This window comes from Rhodnius prolixus, unplaced genomic scaffold (genome assembly GCF_049639745.1).
Source record: "Rhodnius prolixus isolate KJV_2025 unplaced genomic scaffold, Rpr scaffold_11, whole genome shotgun sequence".
In the NCBI taxonomy this organism is placed as follows: Eukaryota; Metazoa; Arthropoda; class Insecta; order Hemiptera; family Reduviidae; genus Rhodnius; species Rhodnius prolixus.
The window spans coordinates 9,706,595-9,722,857 of record NW_027411625.1 but is presented as its reverse complement, the minus strand read 5'-3'; the positions used below and the strand labels follow the sequence as shown (position 1 = coordinate 9,722,857).

Sequence of the window (16,263 nt, the reverse complement as noted above, 5' to 3'; positions counted from 1 at the left end):
TTTTTTTTTTTAAATAATAAACTATTATTGTGAAGAGGATAAGCCTTATACATTTTTTAAGATTTTAAGGGTAACGTGGAGAAAAAAGCAACCATTCTCATAATCCCTACAAGGATAGTTCTATTGAAGTCATGCAAGTGAAAACTGTCAAAACTACGTAAACAAATAACTTGTTTTGATGGAATTGTATATTAAAATAAACAAGTTGATGTTGTGTTGACAAGATATTTCCATGTTTCATGAATTCTGCAGCAATCAAAATTAGCAAACTGTTACAAAAGAAATTTAAAAAAATGAAAGAAAAAAGACAATTTTGAGAAATATTTATTGAATACAAACAATATTTTTAATGAATTTTTTTCTTCAACTTTAGATGTTGTATTAATGTGTTTCAGATGACAAGTCCTCTGAATCGTTGTCATCGTTGTATTTCTCCTAATCTTCCTGAGCTTCACCTGTAAACCAGTTACAGATTTGACACTCAGCTAATTGCAATTACAAACATTCTAACCGACGAATTTTATTGGAGATTAGCATATTACGTGGTGTAAACGATCATTGCTCATTATATAATCTGTGTGGATCTAAGTTGTAGATAATGTAATTAAACGACTTCACAAAAATTACCAGTTCTATTACATTTTTACTGCTGAATTTATTTCAGATAGTGTTCCAGTGAGAAGAACGAAAATATTTAACGCCTAAATATTTGTAACAATTGATCACTTCTACAGGTTTACTCCTGTACTTATTAAGTATTTCTAATTTATTTACATCCTATTTCTTTTCGAAAACGTCTACTTTTGAATTCCTTAGATGAAATTAAATGTCAAGCGTAAATGCTCACAATAGGATGCTAACAGATAAATATAACGCTGTAAAGTAGCAAGGTCCTCCCGAAAACGAAATGTACGCTGATACGGCGATCGATAGTACTTACCTCACTTTCAAATAGCTGAAGCAAGTCCATTTGTATACGGATTATTACATATGCAGGATTGAGACTTGATTTTGTGGTGATTTTCGAGTTTTTTCGTTTTTTTTTTCTTTTTTTTTATTTTATTTTTAATATGTTCTGCTTTCATTATGTAACACCTCTTCAAACACACAAATATACATTTATACACAATATGTAATATATAATATGTTATATATATTATATATAATAACCACAAATAATAGATTATTCACTAGGAACATTTAGTATAATGTTTGAAGAAGGTTAAACTTAAAAAGCTAACGATTTTCTAAGAACAGAGTCTGGTTAGGCACTTTTTCTAATTTATTTCAAACCTACCTTTTGTTAATATTGAACATCACACACCCAAGTCAAAAATTTGGTTAGTCCTTTCCTTTTCCTTTTCGGAGAAAATATAAATGATGTATTATTGCACTATATATTACTCTGACCATTGTAGTAGAGAACGCATTAGGAACAATGCTTTCTCGGAAGTAAAGCCTGAAATCGCTTGTAAGTGCGGTTTCAGTATCTTCATCCAAATTGTATTCATAACCTTGGTTTTACTAAAAATATAATTAAAGATAGTTAGAATTGCTAATAAATTAAAACTTAAGGTGATTCAAAAGCAACTGAGTAGATCTTTCTTGAGTGAGATTGGATCAATCTACCACCTGTTACCCTTACTCTAAAAATTCGGAGCATAGTTGGTTTCTGCCTCTTACAAACAAGTAAACAGTGCGAAGATCATTCAAGTATTCAAACAAAGAGCACTGACTGAGATAATATGGGAAAATGTTTTAAAGGAGACCAGAAACCTGCAAAGAAGATCAAAACATACGGTCCTCAGAAAACTTGCTATCTCTAACATGACGACTAAAGATTAGGAACGAATACTGGTCTAGCAGTTATTTCATACTACTATTTTATCATACCTAAAGTCTCCTTATTCCATCACATCACTATTTTTTACTTTCCTTCTTTTTTTTCTTCTGAATGAAACTCGTCCAGCTATTTAAGACTGAATACTATCTAAATTAATTTGCATGCTGCACCGGAAAAAGTACAAAATGCGACTGAAGAAAATTGACAGAAATAAAATTGAGAACTCCCTCGTTATGTCTCATCATCAATAGACTGGCAGGCAAATATGCACTAGGCTACTAAAAACTCACTCTTTTTGAAAATAAATGAAACGGCAGAAGAGTAGGTGTGTAGTAAGAAGAGATTTTTTCGCATTTTACATACTAAAAACAAAGGGTATCATCTTACAATGGTACTTGAATAAATTGTACATCAGAGTATTTTTGCAGCTTTAGATGTAACACGAATCTAAGGTAAGCTAACAAATTTAATCAAATTGAGTGATAACCCTTCCTTTACTGAGGGTACAAGAATTCAGCTTTCTGCACAAGAAGTTACGTAAAATAAGGACCGTCTTTCACTCTTATTTTTTGTCAGTTTAGTGTTTTCAGAAGTATTAGGGCGAAAAAGTAAGGTCTTCAAAGTAATCGATTATTAAAATGTTTGTGGAAGTAAAGAATGCTTGTATTATGTTGTAAAAGTAGTTCTGGCTATCAATTGTAAAAATTCTCAAACACGAGTGATTTAGAAAATGAACATTAATGGAGAACGGCAACGTCGAGACCACTGAAAAAGTAATATATTAGTCAATTAGACCCAATTGAGTAAAGAAATCCAAAAACTGTCTTTGGTAATGTTTAGGACGGTGATGCATAAGGATTCAAAATAATACTACATAAATTTATAATAATTTTTTTTTTTTTTTTTTTAATAATTTATTGTGAGTTCATAACATGGAAAAGTACAAATATTGCAGATTTACAACAAGTTCAGGTTATTCTTTGTTTTACCTTTATTTAGAAATAATTTTTATTACAATTATTTTTTTAATCTCTTTTTCTTTTAATTGCGGAAAAGATACAATATTCACAAGATCTTGATTTTCCCAAATACAAACAAAAAATATATATATATGTGTGACTTTGGGAAAATTTATTTTATTTTTTTCAAAATAATCGTTTTTTATCCCTAAAAATATTATTATTGGTAACATCATTTTTTTAGAGTTATTTTTTATTTTTACTTATTTATACATATATTTTTTATTTTTTGTATTTTTTTTTTTTTTTTGTAACAAATTGTGTTTGTGAACACAGCAATCCACGGGGGTTGTACATTTTTTGTTTTTGTTATTTAAATAATTTTCTACAACAATTATTTATTTAATTTTCACTTTTTAATCACATTTTATTATGAAACTACTTTTTTATGTTATTGTTTATACTTAAAATAAATAAATAACAGGAAGAAAACAAAATATATATTTGAAAGTTTTGAAAATTATTGGAATTTCACAAGTTCGCCAGAATTGAACAAAACTCCATCGTTTGAAATTACTTTTTCGCTCTTTGAAAAATAAAGATATTATATAAAAATTATTTCTGCAACCGCTTTGCATAACTTTTGATAACTGATACTTTCTTTTAAAAAATTGAAATTATGGAATTATTTTTACGAAAAATGTTTTGTACATGGAAGTCATTATTGAGGTATTTTTGTTTGTTTACTTTAGTATTTTTCTTTCTCTTGCGATTTATAGGAAATAACGGTTGCAGCTAATTGTTGTTTTAGTTTAAAAAATATTAATGAGGATATTATAAAATGAGAATAATAATTATAATAATAAATTTGATTTTTTTTTTTTACTAATTTCAATTTAAAAAATTAGCTAATACTGAATGAAAATAGATAAATAGATATTTGATGCCCAAAAGTCTCTAGAATATCTTAATAATCTTAAACTGTATTAAGAGGTTTAAACAAAGTAGCCTAGGTATGTCTGCAAAACCAGGCTAGTTTTTTCGTGATGAGAAGTATAAGAGATAGATTCCACAAATGTGTAGCTAAGGAAGTTAGGCATTTTGGACTTAAGACTGTTTTACTATCGGTGCCAAAGTACTAAATTCTCCAGTGAATTTGTCCAAGACATTGTAGCAATATGAGTTTATGTAGTATAAACACATAAAGTACCGGCCATAATTAAGAAGACGGTTTAACGTTCTTTTCCCATTAAAAATATACAAATCAAATTTAATTCTGCCAATCGCAAGAATGTTAAATTTTCTATTAGATAAAGTTTGTTGATATAAATGGTATCATTAGGAGCTTTTTTTTTTTTTTTTTAAGTAATAAGTTTTCACATTTGAAGTGCCTATCTCTGACAACATACAATTTAAGGTTTAAGATAAATATTAAAAATTAGACAATGTGTATTGTCGATATATGTGTGATATCCGAATGGTATTTTGTTTTTTTCGGAAGGAAACTTGGTCTGAGAAAACCTCAAGCTCAAGAAAAAATCTTGTAAATAAAAACGTTTATTTATTAAAATTTTCATTTTCTTTTTTAGTTTTTCATTCGCTTAAAAATAAATAATTTTCATTCGAGACAAATTTTTGAATGCACTTAATTAATTTTTAGTTCTGCAATTATAAACTGATAAATTGATTTTTTTTTTTTTTTGCGTATACGAAGAACTTATCTCTTTCTTACTTTAAACGTTTTTGAATTTAATGTTTAATTTATTGTTTTATTTTTTATTTATGAAAATGCACTTAATTGGAGAACAAAGAGCATATGATTCAAAGCACAATAATTTAGACAGGTGTTTGTTTGCTTGAACACTGAAAGAGATAGTGAGAGATTGAAAATTATTACTTTTTTGTACAATGGCATGTCTCAAAAGATTCCAACTTTTATAACAATTGACAAAAAAAAATCATTTTAGAAATATTTAATGTACATTCGACAAGTAAAATTAAATTTGCTTTTAAAAACTCCATTGCAGGAGTTAAGGTTATTTGTATGGGGACTTGGAACATGAGCTCTGCCTTCAGTAATGAGATGCAGACTCTCTCCAGCTTAGTATTGGCCAGTTAGTTCATTCTGTTTTACTCTATATTCTTTTCTAGGCCCCTTTTCACTTCGGCACAGAGCATGCCAAAACTAATTGAATGAAGTTTTCTCTACTAGTACCAAGCCAGGCTTCAGAAAAGTCGCACATCACAAAATATATAGCCCTTTAAAATTATAAAAGACGTACAGGAAGAATCACCAAATAAAAAAGAATTTCCGAAAACCTTTCAAAAAATCTCCTTGCAGATTATCAGAGAAGGGTCCTATAAGATCCCTCACATTCCTTTCTTTGTTCTTTTCTTTTATTTAAATCTCTTGAGTCGTAAAGCAAAAACGTTTAAGACAGCTATTGCTTTATAATGTTATAATATTTGTTTGTTTTTTAAATAGACTGTAATTTGAGGAGAGACTTGTCGATTAGTTGGGTAGTAGATTTGACCACTTCTTCAGGAGTAACTTTGATTTTCCTGCGAGTATCCCAGCTAATAACTCAGACAAATACACCCAAGGCATAAAGAAGACACAACAGCATGTGAATTAAATTAGGGTTTAACTCATACACAGGCCAATTATAGCTCACACGCTCAGGGCGTACTGTGCGTATACATTAACACTACTACATCCGAGGGAGCCAAAATAGTTTTTTTTTTATGTCGCAATGGGTGTGATTTTTTTTTTATAAACTCCCAGATGACTTATTCTCTATATCAAAGCGCTAGTTCAATGTTGGTAAAAGTTTCACAGTTTTTCTTCACAATCTACACAATTTCATTGTTGAAAAAACAAAATCTTACATGGACGGAAGATGTAGCTTAAATCCCTAAATCTAGGATGTCAATTTATTTCTACCGATGAATTTTTCTCCAAGCCAAACTTTATAATGCCTGAGAAGGCATTTCTTTTCTAAATTTTCAGGGGCTCATTGTTTTATTTTGGATAAGCTCATATTGTATTTTTCCAATCATTCTGCAAATCTGAATGACAAGCGGTTTTTTATTTAACCTATTCCTTTCTTTTTAAACCTTATATTTCATTAAACATAATGTTTTAACCTTTAAAAAATATTGAAAACATATAATATACCAGAGATTTTTCTTTTGTACTCAATTAAAATTTTATTTTTCAAAATTGATCTAAAATGTACAAAAAGAAGAATCTAAATCAAAGCAAACCGCTTTTCCAAATGCCTAAAAATGAGTTAGTAACATATGAATGAAATACATATAATACATACTGACTAACTAACTAATTATGAAAGAGGCGAGATATGTAAATATACAGTAGTAGCTTAAAAAAGAAAGTGGCAAAGCATAGCATAGGCAGGGCACTTCTTCCAACTAAATAAAAAGATGGCCACTTTTCAATTCAAATTTAGAGTTCCCAATTTTTTTTACAGTCTATTTTAGAACAAACAAATAAATTGATTAATAAAAGATATTAAATATGAATAGATAAATGATTATTATTATTTTATTATAAATATAAGAATTTAAAAAATTAAAGTAGTTAAAAAGTATTAAAAATGTTTTAATAGAATTAATAGTAAACAATGTTTTGTTTAAAAAAATCTTGTAATATCCAATAAAAATTAATTTAGCAGTACATAAGTATTAAACACATAATTTTATTTGTATTTCGTTTGCCTTTAATTTGTGCAATGTACTCTTGGAAGATCCAAGTTTTTATTTTAAATGATTCATTATCTACAAGCTAAGGCTTCCTGAAACGATCTATAAATACTGTAGACTAAATTTCATCCTTCAATTTCAATAGCTTTTAGTTTTTTAAAAAGTTTGATGAATATCGAGGAATTGAAAACTTCGTTTGCATTGAAGAAAGCCTCTTCATAAGAGGATATAAATCCCGGATATATTTTCTTAATAATCCAGATAAGTTCGAATTAAACAACTGTACTTCTTGGAGTGTTTCAATATCGGTATGAAGCTCCAAAGCTGGGTAGTACTATAGATCGCATCTTCACAGTGTCTTATTAAAACACGAACTTTCTTCACGCCTAAGTAGTCTACTTTGTCACCAAAGCAAAACTTTTTTTTTTCGAGCATGGAAGAAACCTAATGCAACTTAGCTGGATACTGCTAACATAATTTTTTTATCCATTGTTTTGTTTTCCACCTACTTTTCGAACAGCTTTTCCACGATTAAAAGCATCTGCCTACGTTTAGGCACCAACAAATTAGAGGAGAGCGTTATCTTATAATTTGTCTATGTGAAGAGGCACCGATCTGTGCTAATGCCCTTAAGGAACTGGCCTCCTAGTTTTAAGATGCCAAATTACGTATAAAAAAAAAGTATTTGAATTGGGATCCGTCGAAGGGAAAATACTCAGCCCAACGCTATCTAAAACTAAATCCACCTAGCTACAATCAAAGAATAACTCAAGGCGTGGTTAGGGACAAGGGCCTTGAGCCTAATCATCATTTTAGTCTGTCTCGTATAAACCTCCGAAAGTCATTCACAAAACGACAAATGCGAAAAGTGTCCCATCTCGCCTGATCTACGAATGACAAATGACATACCATAATGATGTGGGCATGCAAACATCTTTTAGTATTTCGTATTTTTAGCACAAAATACTTCTCCTTCCCCTGTGCATATTCTGAAACCAACTTTTTGAGACTTAGACCCAAGGAATTTAATGTAATCTTCAACATAGCCTAGACAATACGAAACAGGAACAGATCCCGCTTTTTAAAGTAACATTCTTAACTTATAGAACCAAGAAATGCGTAAAGCTCAGCCTAGAACCCAAAAGTCAATTCACCAAGACATCAACAAATATCTCTGGCGTCTTAAAACAGACCGCAGCTCCAGCAAAGTTATTATCCTAACCTAGGACCATTAGTAAGAGTAATCTAAATATTAATTTATTTAACGACTTTAACAGAAAAAGCCTTAGGGATTAACCTAAAGGGTTGTAACAATAATTTCTTGACATAATAAAATTCAGAGAATGTCATCGATGTTTTCATAAAAGCGTTTCTGAAAGTCTGCCTTAGCTTTGTCAGAAAGTGTTTTTTTCATTTATTTACTCATTTTTTAAAATAATAATATTTCCTCTTTCTCAGAGTTTTTTTAAATAATAATTTTTGATATTTTTTTTTTAATTATCTTTTCCTTTTTAATTTTCCATTAATGAGAAAACTATAAATATTTTATATTTTGGAGAACACTATTCTAGAGTACTACATAAATATTGGTTTGGTAACACAGTACATAAAAGTTTTAAATTTATTTTAAAGTTTTACTTCTTTCTTTTTAAAAAGACAATACACAAGAGTTTTTTAAAGTTTTTATGTGTTTTGTATTTTTTACATATATATATAATTTTTTATTATATACTTTTTTGTTTTTTAAATATAAATTTAAATCTAAAAATTACTACCAAAAAAAAACTGAATCTATATATTTTATTTTATATTTTCATCCTTTTATATTTAAAAAGTGTTTACAAGAGAAGTGCTTTTTTTCTTTCTTACAATCATTTTTTATATTAAAATTTTCTTTCTCCCAAATAAAAAGTATTTTATTGCCACTTACAAATTTAGGTAACTTTGTTCAGTTTAATTTTATTATTCTTTTATTTCTTTTCTCCTAGCTAAGTGAGAAGAGGTTTTAGAGAGGAGGGCAGACCTGAAGCCCCAAAGCCTAAGTAGAGTTCAGGAACATATGTGAAAGATGAAAAGTGAGTTGAGGGCCCAGGTTGATGGTGGGCAAACAAGTAGGAGTAAAGAATACAGATGTAGTTTTACATCTGCCCAACGTAAAATGCCTTGGTTAAACTGCAGCCGAAAAAAACAAAAACATCAGGATACTTCTTTATATTTTTATTTTCGTGATCCACTAATATTATTCTATTCAAATCTTCAACTATTTAAATGTTGCAGCTTCAGAAAAAAAAATCTTTGATTGGTTTGTTTAGTTTGTTGGGTTTAACGTATCCAATGAAGTTCAGTTCGACTACATGTGGGCTCCAACTCGTCACGGCATTCTAGGCCTACAACACACTTCCTCACCGAGAGGGTTCTCAACTCTATCAAAGCCCTAGAGCTTCTGAGGATAAGACACCTAAGAGGTCTCTGTCCACTTTTCTGAACCCTTTCTAACATTTTAATATCATATTTTAATTTTATGTTTTGCATTTAAATATATATATAAAATATATATATAATATATATATATATAATGTATATATATAATGTATATATATAAACTAATTACTAATATACATATTAGTAATTTTCGTAATTATAATTTGGTTTTCACTTTAAATAATGTATTCAATATCGCCTCTTTGTTGAGGTGGAATGGCATCGTTTTATTTGTAAATTATCCATAAAAGTAGATTTCATAAAAATATTTCCAAATCAAAATTGGGGGTTTAGATGTTATGTTGGTAGTTTAAAATTTTAAAATCGATTCAGGTGTTTCTTTTGACATGCACCAATAAATAAAGTTAACATACCTATTTTTCAATTATTTAAAATGAAATCAAATAAAAATATTGAACAGATACGTGCCATGATTCAAATAATATTTTTTAATTTTAGGAGATTGTTTTTATATATTTTACTAAAATTAAGTTCTTTCGTTCTGCTCTATTAATTTTCAGTTGCTAATCGCCTTAACTGTCAAGTGCTGAACTATTAATTATATGTCAGTAAGTTCCCATCATCCCAGGCAGAGGAGTATTGTGAAAGCCAGATACTTCTGTGAGTATCTGTAAGAAAGGGTAAAAAGCCAACTTAGCGCCTAATTAGATGCAGAGGCTAAGGCTGTAGGCTGAGTTGTCCTAGAATTAGAGCCGCACTTCTCAGAAACCAAAGGTTTTCATAATGGACTCCTTTCCTGAGCCAACATTTTGGATTTTAGCTCTCCAATTTCCCTAGACTCAGTTACCGGGTAAATTAAATTGTCAAAGTGTGAGAAATTAATTATCTGTCATTAGGTGGGAAGAGCATTACTGGGAAGCAATATGAAAGGAACAAATTAGTTGGTGATGTGGCGCAGGAACCTAGCAATCTGCTATTTATCTACTTTAAAGCTAAAGCAAGGATAAAAGAAAGAATACTGTGAGCAGTTGAAGAAGAGCAGCAAATGAAGGAAACAGCACTTTTGGTTTATGTGCAAATCTTCTCGAGGGAAGTCTAAATTGGAAGGTGGCAGTGAAAGAAGACGTGGGAGACTCTTTCGAGGGAGAACGCAGACCACCCTAACCTTTATATGAGTTATAAGAATTTGTTAATACGCCGTGTTAACTCAGATGCAAACTGTTCACCCACTAAAAGTTAATGGGACAAACAATAATTTTATGGAAATTAGAATTTTCTAATTCTAATCACGAAATAAACCTCATGAGCCAAATGAGATAATGGCAAATTCCTGTTACATAGAAATGTACTACAAATGCCTCTCAATTGGGCGCAACAATGAAATAAGCTTTAGTTCTTCAACTTTCACATCGTATTATTTGTCCTTTTAATGTAAGTGCTTTTAGGCATCTTCTCTCAAAGTTGGCTAGGTGATTCCTAGGCTAGGAGAATATTGCTTTGGTAACATTTAAGGGAAACTATTGTAGAAGCAAAACCCCCTCCCACTTAGAGGGAATGGAGAAAATTCTAATTCTAGGTTTTTATTTTGTATTATGAAATAGGCCTCACGAGCTATCCAGCTGATTAGAGGGCGCTTTGGGAGAAATACAGGAAGTTTTTGTAGATAGCATCAGTCTTTTTTTTTCCACCAAATTTTATAACCAAAAAAAACCTTTGTGCTGCTTATTTTCTTTTTTTACAAAATATGTACAAGATTCTGTGTGAGAATTTGTTTTAAAGCGTCGCATTTTCAATGGTTAATAGATTTTTGTTGAAAGTAGTCACGGGTCAAGTGGGAATGCCCCAATCAGTGTAAACTGATCAGACTCATTTGATTGTTTTCTTTCTTCATAGATCTCTGCAGTGTAATGAAAATTAAAATTTGATGTCCCCGAGTAGGCTTATATTTGACGCTGAACCTAAATTGGTCAAAGCAATGGGTCGAGGGGAAATGAGACTAACAGCCTACAATTTTCGCCAACCTAAAGAGGCACGTTCTTGTTGACTCACGGTTAACCAATGGCTAGGATGTAATAACCATATGTGCTGATAATAAGATGCAGGATTGCACTGTCGTCAGAGCAGCATAAAGCGCAACCTGAGAAGACATTAACCATTCAAAATAAAATTCAGCACCAAAGCTGCCACTCAGGAGGCATGTCTACTTGTAAACACTAACCTGCTCTGAGGTACAGATTTAAGACTTTTTATTCCAATTCAAACCAGCGTAAAATAAAAAAAGTTTCACATTTTTGTCAATTTTAATTTCATAGCACTTATGAAGAGAAGTCAAAACAACACACATATCTAATTCCACTGTTGCCCCCAGAAAATTAAAACAAAAAATAATGGTACATTTTTTAACAAAAATAAAACAAGACAATAAAATCAATAAATAAACTAACAATTAAAAAAATACACACTCGGATGCAAAGAAAAACAGATCAAATTGGTAAAAAATAGCAAATGGCCTTATAAAAAAGAAGGTTAAAGAATACTAAGTATGCACATTTAGCTCAATGGTGCTGAAATTTCTCTCCTACAGCATCTCTGTGCTACATGGCTTCAAATTCAGCCCATCCTAGGAACAGAGCAACAATGGAATAACTTTCTTTTTACTTTTACGCCCAGATAAACTACTATTATTCACCACGATGGGACGCAAAATGAACTCTTGGAAGGGACAGTAATTTTCCTAGTAACTTTCCTATTTTTTGGAGTCGCTTCTTTCCAAGGAATCATAATCTCAAAATAAGTTACAATGTTCCTTTTTGCACTCGAAATATTTAATTATATATCAATTATTTAAAATAAAGCGGCCCAATATAAAGAAATTTGTTGAGATAATTTCAGTAGATTCTTTCAAACAGTTTATACAAATGTAAGACTGATATCTTTATACATATTTACAAAAAATTCTTTTAATAGAAAAACGGTTTTTATCTTTAAGTTTTTATTAATTTACGGTATATATTTTTCAATAAGTTTCTAGAAATAAGTTTTTTTTTATAAATTGGAAACAAGTTTAATTTTTCTTGTAGAGGTTGAAAGTAAAATCTTACGTTTAGTTTTGCAAATTTCTCCCTAAAATCCTTAAGTTGATCAAAATTGTTATTTTCTTATTTATACACTTTATATTTATAAAGTAATATCTGTATATATATAAGATTTTTATATATATATTTATTTATACATATTTAATATATATATATAAAGATAATATATATATTATTTTTCTATCATTTTACAAAAATATAGCCACTTCACAGTAAATGTACAGGATAAGTTAAGATACGGTTTATTTGAAAATTGTGTGCAATGTAACTTTTTTTTTTGCAAACGAATAAATTCTTGGCATTTTAGGAAGTAATAAAAAACGTTTTTGTTTTGTTATTAAAGTCTTTCTAGTATTACTAGATTCAGCGTTGCTATAACAGACGTTGATTTTCAATTATCAAACTAATTTGCCCATAGAGAGAAGAAATGAAATCATGGCTTACACGGATGGCTGGCTCTAGAATCTGTCATGACGGACATTTATGAGAGGCTGCCCAATAAAGGTAATAGAATTATTTCCTCCGCGGGCAGTGCGATGCTAGTTCCGTTTTCTACTGCTTGATGCCCTGAAGAGTTACTATTCGGGATAGGTTTAACAAGCATCTTTCTTCAGGTAATGTATCGACATTGCGAATTCCTTTTTGTAAACGCTGTTTTAGTTTTTCTAAATTTCACACGTGACTAAGTAAAATATGGTAACACAAACAGAGGTTTTTCCGATAGGGAAATCAGCAGCAGTGGTCGAATATCAGTTGAAGACGTACCTTGGCGAACACATCACTAGCAGCGTATCAGTAAGGCTCGAAAAAATAGAAAGTTAATGATGGTTTCCAAGTCTTCCATATTCACCGAAGACGATCTGATGTGATATTATATATAAAACATATGTTGATCGACACATGAAACTTCTTCAATGCTATCAAGCGTTCAGGTAGTGGTGGGTCGTTCTGGTTGAAGGTTCATCTTCAACTAATATTCGACTACATTTGAAACGAGAAAATCGTAGTAAGATTTCGTTCCTGGTACAAAGCTTTCTTTAAGCCTTTAAAAGCGACACTTTTTGCTGATGATTTCCCCAACAGCAAACAGAATTTGATGTTAAATACTTTTTTAAAGCTGTTTTTCTACATTGCAGCACGCATGTTCATTGTATCCCTGACCTGTTTCGGACTTTATCCCTTATTAAAGGACGAATAATTAGTTTGGTTTAGAGAATTCGTATTTAGGTAGAATGAGAAACTAGCGTACCTCCGTCCGCAGGAATTTTTTTTTTTCTTTAGGGTGTACGGCGTAAGCAACCTATTTCTCTTGGAAGCACTCCGTCAGTATCGCTGGGGTAAGGCACTAGATGTAGATTTGCCGCCTTCTCTGACAGTCAGGCTATTTCAATTGCCGAAACTAGAGTGCACGAATTTTTTCTCTTTTTTTTAAAGCCGAGGAATGGTATGGGATCCAATAACTTGATCTACAACTGTCAATAACAACGAAAATATTGTCAACATTAATAATAATAATAATAATAATAATAATAATAATAATAATAATAATAATACTAAGTGGTTACTCTCCGCTAACATTGCACACTTTCCTTTTAAGACTTTAATCTCAAAACAAAACTCTTTTTCAATTACAATCATTGTAAAATGTATGTATGTTTCCTAATATATGTTTGGAAGATCTTTTAACTTAATTTAAAATAAAATGGCCTTAGGACCTTATGTTCTTTTAACGCGCAATACTTTAGTACGTTATTGGGTTTTCTTCATTTTAGTGTTTTTTTATTTCTCAATTAGGTACTAAAAGACTTTCTTTCTTTTTATTTTATTTTTTTAACATTCTTTTTATATAAAATCTCACAAACTACGTATGTACAGACGTATAAAACTATTTGGGTTATATCCAGACTTCACACCTGGCTGAAAATGCTCCAGACAGTTTTGTTTTGTTTTAATATTATTAGTATTTTTAAACAAGTACCTTACAAGTTCGTTATTATATCCAAATTACTTTTTTAAGTTTTGTATTTTGTGTGTATGTATGTGTGTGTGTGTATGTAAAACACTATGTAAGTATAGGCCTACGATTTATGCGACAATCCCAGGTCCGATTCCCTAAAAACCCCATTACATTAAAATAGTAAATTGCTGCTCTAAATGTACAGTGTAATATTCGATCTTATTTCTCCAGGAAAACTAAAAAGAATTCAAATTCCAAAAAATTAAGATTCAATTAATGAGCTTAGTGCCATATTCTTTTAAAAATAAATATACTTTTTAAGGGTTTCCCAACGTGAACAGAGATCTCATACAAGACTTTTTTTTTTTTACAAGACAGAAGCGCTCTGAAATCGCTCAATTTTTGGAGTACTACCTCCGTGAAATGGGAGTTAAATGTTGGCGAGCCCAATGCCTTTGCTGGAGCTGGGTGGCCATACCTCAATTCCAAATTCACCAGGACCGAAGACTAATAGGTAGCAAGCAGTATTCGTCTGTAGAAAATAATCAAGCCTAGGCTACCCAAAGCTCGTCCTGGCGCAGAGTTTAGCGTATCCGGGACTGCTGAGTCCAGAACAAAAATTCAGATCTGGAATTGAACCAACTAAGTTTCACAGCACTGCCGGACCAATCGAACCAAATAACCTTGAGGCCTGAGGATCTTTCACCCCGATCCTGTACTGACTAAACACACTGAAGCTTACCTCCTAGTAATCTGAAGATGTCCAAGCACGGAAGCTTTTCTCGAGGATGATTTGGCCAACCAAGTAAGAAAAAAAAAACTCCGATGCTAGGTCAATGGAAAGCATTCCGCCAAATAATGGCCCCGGTTGGAGGTGCCAAAAGATGCCTTTCTTGGTAAAGAAAAAGCTAAGTTTCCCGCCAGTGACTTGGTGACAAACAACTGAATCCCGGATATTGAAACATAAATTTAGGTGAAAACAGCAACCTCCACTATTTTCAGCCGATGAGTTGTTATGTCGGTCCCAATTAAGACCGCTGCTTTAAAACTGCACACCCCTTCCAAAAAAAAGACATAAGAAGGCTTAGGTTTGAAAAAAATCTTGCTCAAGCAACCACTCACTCTTAATCTCAAATTTTTCTCTAAAATAGATTCATAAAAAACGTTGGGAAAACCTGGTATTAATTTTTTATAAACAAATAATAATAACAAAAAGCTAAACATTGGGTAGACTGGAAAATTATCAAAATAAGGAAAGGAAATTTGTGTCCAACTTTTGTGCTCACCATTTTTTTTTGCTAAATTTCTAGAAGAGAAACTACAGACAGTGCTTATCTGCGTTACATCTTTAAGGCTATGTACTGTGATGCTAAACAAATCATGTTTAAAAAAATCACTTCATTATTATTATTTTTTAAGTGGTTATTTTAAAAACCTTCTCAAGTCATAAAGGATACCCCCAGAGGTCTACGCTTAAATTTATACATTTTATAAATTTATTTTTATACATGTTAAACAAAAAAAGCTGATATTTCCCAGGGCAAAACTTAATTGCTTAAACCATTTATTTTATTTTATTTTATTTTTTTTTTTCGAGAAAAGACCTCAAGGGCCAAGAGAAGTTCTCTTTTTTCCCTTTTTTAAAATTTCCTTTCACATATTTTGAGTTCTACCCAATTTTTTTAACAGTATAATCTTTTTGTTTTTGTTTATTTTAGCATTCCTTTTTTTTAATTTTAAAAATAAAAGCTTGGTTTTGGACGTATGCTATGTTAGATATTTATATCTAGTGCTAGTAGAATTCTGAAAATATAATAATAATAAAAAAAAATCACTCATTATTGTTAATAAGATTTTGTTTTTTTTTAATGAGCAGATATCATATTTTATATTATTTATTGTTATTATTATTATTTTTATTACACTCAGAGCACCAAAATATCACACTTTATTATTTTTTTTATTTTTTTACTTTACAATTAGTAACAGATTTTATTTTTATCTTTTAATTATTTACCTTTCTCATAGTATTTTGGAATTTACTCATTTTTTTTTTACGTTTTAAAGCTTTCATTTTTTTAATGGTTTATTAAAATTTATTACACTCTAAGATATAGGTTTTTTGTTTGTGGTGTTTACTTAATTTCAATTTGTTTATTAAAAGTTTGGTTGTTTCAGAAATACATGTGTTGTATTGGACTATGCAGTGTAACTAACAACTCGTACTTATGTGTATACATACAT

General features: G+C 30.5%; 1 protein-coding gene across 14 annotated transcripts in view; it reads right to left on the bottom strand.

The window, feature by feature from the left end:
• Positions 1-3,590: 3,590 nt before the first annotated feature.
• The window catches only part of fne (ELAV like RNA binding protein found in neurons), a 113,184-nt gene continuing 100,511 nt past the window's right edge, over positions 3,591-16,263 (bottom strand). For all 14 annotated transcript variants that reach the window (XM_074137805.1, XM_074137809.1, XM_074137806.1 and 11 more), the window contains one exon: positions 3,591-16,263. This exon is cut by the window's right edge and continues 22,375 nt beyond it. The gene's annotated coding sequence lies outside the window, so the exon portion shown is untranslated.